This window comes from Echinops telfairi, unplaced genomic scaffold, assembly GCF_000313985.2.
Source record: "Echinops telfairi isolate 266 unplaced genomic scaffold, ASM31398v2 ScPeMD7_7473;HRSCAF=8511, whole genome shotgun sequence".
Classification (NCBI taxonomy): domain Eukaryota; kingdom Metazoa; phylum Chordata; class Mammalia; order Afrosoricida; family Tenrecidae; genus Echinops; species Echinops telfairi.
In genome coordinates, this window is record NW_022111377.1 from 9,220,006 (window position 1) to 9,223,613 (window position 3,608).

Here is a 3,608-nt window from a genome sequence, read left to right on the forward strand (position 1 = left end):
TGTCAAGAACTCTTATCTGTACCAGTGTACACGCTCCGGTCTAGCTGGATTTGTAAGGTAGAACAAGGGTCATGATAGTGGAAAAGGGGGAAGCATTAAGGAACTAGAGGAATATTGTATGTTTTGTCAGTGCTGTACTGCACCCTGGCTGGCTCTTCTCTTCCTTTTGACCCTTCTGTGAGGGGCTGTTCAATTGTCTATAGATGGGCTCTAGGTCTGTACACCAACCCCCTTGTTTGCATCAATATGATTGTATGTTTTGGGCCTCCTGATGCCTGATACCTGACACCTCATGATCACACAAGCTGATGTGCTTCTTCCATGTGGGCTTTGTTGCTTCCCTGCTAGATGGCTGTTTATTTCATTTCAAGCCTTAATACCCCAGACACTATATTTTGTAATAGCCGGGCACCATCAGCTTTCTTCACCACATTAGCTTATCCCCCAATTTTGTCTTCAGTGATTGTGTCAGGAAGGTGAGCATCACAGAATGCCAGGTTATTAGAACAAAGTGTTCTTGCATTGAGGCAGGGTTTGAGTAGAAGCCCAATGTCCATGCTTCCTTAATATTTAACCTATAAATATATGGACATAGACCTATACTCCTATTATTATATATTAATATATTTACATATATACATGCCTATATTTATACCTCTTTAAATGTCTTTTGCCTCCTAGTTCCTTCCTCTATTTCCTTTTACTTTCCTCTTGTCCCACTATCATGTTTGACCTTCATTTGGCTCTCTGTAATTCCTCTTGGCTACGTTGCACTTGATCAAACCCCATCAGGCATTCTACACCCCCCTTGTCATCAATTTTAGGTCTCTTGTTCTTCCCTGTCCCTGGGTTGGTTTGCTCCCGTCTCCCTTTTCTTCACCTCCTCCTCTCCCATGTTCCTCTGGAACCATCGGTCCTGTTGTTTTCTCTTCGGGATTATAAACAATTCTGCCTATCCCAGATAGATAGACATTTTAAAAAGCAGCCTATAAATAGTTCTAGGTCTGTCTGCTGACCCTTATGAATGTTTTCTGATCAGGTCTGATGAAGTGCCAAACCCTGCCCCCTAAGTCAAAAGTCTGTTTTCAGGATTCCTCAGGGAATTTGTTGCTTTGCTCCTCTTGCTGCTCGGTTACGTTCCCTACGTGTTTTTGCCCCAGTGTTTGGGGGTCAGACTGGGCACAATTCTGCACTGTGTCTTCAGTGCTATCCCCCATAGTGCTGTGGGGGTCTCATGTCTCATGGTGGGGCCGCCCCTATAGTCTTCTCTGTGCATTAGCTTCTCAGAGCAGTAATATCGTCCTTCAGGCATTGTGGGCCAGGAAGGAAAGAGCTTTATATCAAGAAGGAAGTATATATCAGGAAAACATTCTAGCCCAGTTCAACCCAAGTCCATAAGTCCAATACTAGTCTTCAGACTCACAAGCCCACATGCAATGATGCAGAATGCAGGATTATCACAGGTCGGTGGGTGCAAAGTCTTGCGGATCCAATGGCAGTGGCTGCATCTCCAGGGCTTTGACAGTAACTACGCCCAGCCAGCAGGAAGGTGAAGGCAGAGAGAGAGGGGGGATTCTCAGGACCCTCCTTATGAGAAGGCTATGCCCACAAGGAGGTACCATCATTGGTATGACCTGATTGACAAGGTAGACTCCACCCCTGCACTTTTATATATATAACTTCATGTTGACATGAAATTATGTAACTACCACAATAACTATCAACTGCCAAATCAAAGAATCTATTCCTTAATAATTTTGAAAATATTGCCCTCTGCATTGGTTGTAACAAGGATCCCTGGGAGTGGGGAAGAAAGTGTTGCAAAAATGTATGGTAAATTTAAATATTTCAATAAATGTTACTTAGGTCGATTATGTGTTGTTAACATTGTTGACAAAAATAATGTGCAGCTGGAAAACAATGTATTTGACTAAGTAACTTATTTAATGATTTGAAATACGAGAGGTGCACACAGGTATACAGTGAAAAATCTCCCACCTGTTGCTTTCCTTAGCTGAGTTCCCTTTCTGGAAGAAACCAATCTGACATGTTTCTTGGGATTTCTTTCGGAAATACTCTGTGTATAAGTAAGAAAGCAATATGAATGTGCCCCCCAGAGAGCGTGATGACAAGGTGAGTCCCAGTATCACGTGACACACACTACCTCAAGCCCCTTCCCCCTCTCTAATCTTGTAACCAGGTCTGATTTGGGTGTCAGAATGAAACATGGTTTCATCCCCTACTGTCTAATCTCCACGAAGCCTACACCAGACACGTTAATACCAAGACACTTACAAGGCAGCTTCCTTCCCAACAGACAGGAAAAGATCCAACAGAATGCATAAATTATCAAACAACAGCATTAATATCACATGCAAGTAAAATTGTTTCAGTGGCACATCCGAAGGGAGCTTCCAGAAATTCAAGCCAGGTTCAGAAGAGGAAAAAGAGTGAGGGATATTTTGGCTGCTGTCAGGTGACTCTTGGCTGGAAACAGAAGCCTGGTAAGATAGTGACCTGTGTTCTCTTGACTGTGCAAAGGCATTCAACTCTGTGGATCATAAAAAGAACGGTGGATTGCATTGAGAAGGAAAACTCCAGAACACGTAACTGTGCTCACGCGGGAACAACAGGCAACTGTTCAAAGAGAACAAAGGTATAGTGTGCATTAGGATTGTGATAAGAGTTGTATGAACACCCAACAAAATGATTAAAAGAGAAAAAAAAACTGGGAATGGTGTTTGTGAAAAGGGCCTTTCGTTATACATTTTCTTTTGTGAATAATATTTTATTCAGTCTTTTTTAAAAGTCATTTTTTCTCCAATTGAAACTTGGAATTCAAAATTAACAAACTTGCCCTGTACTTCTTATAAATTCCAGAAAAGGTTTCAACCTTGTGCCCTATGTTGTTCTGCTGCCGTCTGTCCAAACGAACCTTTATAAACCTGCTGCCGTCCAGCTTTACACGATTCTCTTGCCCGTGGTTTCACTCAGGAAGGCCGAGTGATGGCCTTGTGCATGGCTGTCAGAGGGCGCCTCCGGGGACGCTTTTGCTTCTCCTTTGTCCGGCTTTCCTGAGCTGGTTTAGGCAGAATTCTCTGCTGAGCAATAAAGACCACATGCTGTCCACTGATTTTTTTTTTCCCTCCATTTCTCATACTCGCCGGACTTGGGTTTTCTGGAAAGATTTCAGTTGAAAAACAGGAACAAGGATTATAATAGCTTTCTGACCACCAACAACTTCGATTTCCTTGGCTGCTATTAGCTCCCTTAACTGAGCCTCTTGGTCCGAGTTCATCTGCAGCTCAAGAGGAGCCTGAGAAATACCAGCCTCGTTCACCTGGCTTTTCACCACTGGGCTTCACAATCTTCACACTTGAACTGAGCATCGCCTTTTTCTTGGCGAGCCCGGCCTCGGAAGAGGTCACCGTACATTTTCAATGTGAATGTTTTTTTGTTTTTTTTATTTTCTAGACATTTCTTTTCTTTTTTCTTCTTCTTTTTTTTTTTAAATCAATTTATTGGGGCTCATAAAATTCATCACAATACATAGATCAATTGTGTAGAGCACATCTATACATTTGTTGCCCTCATCATTCCCAAAATTC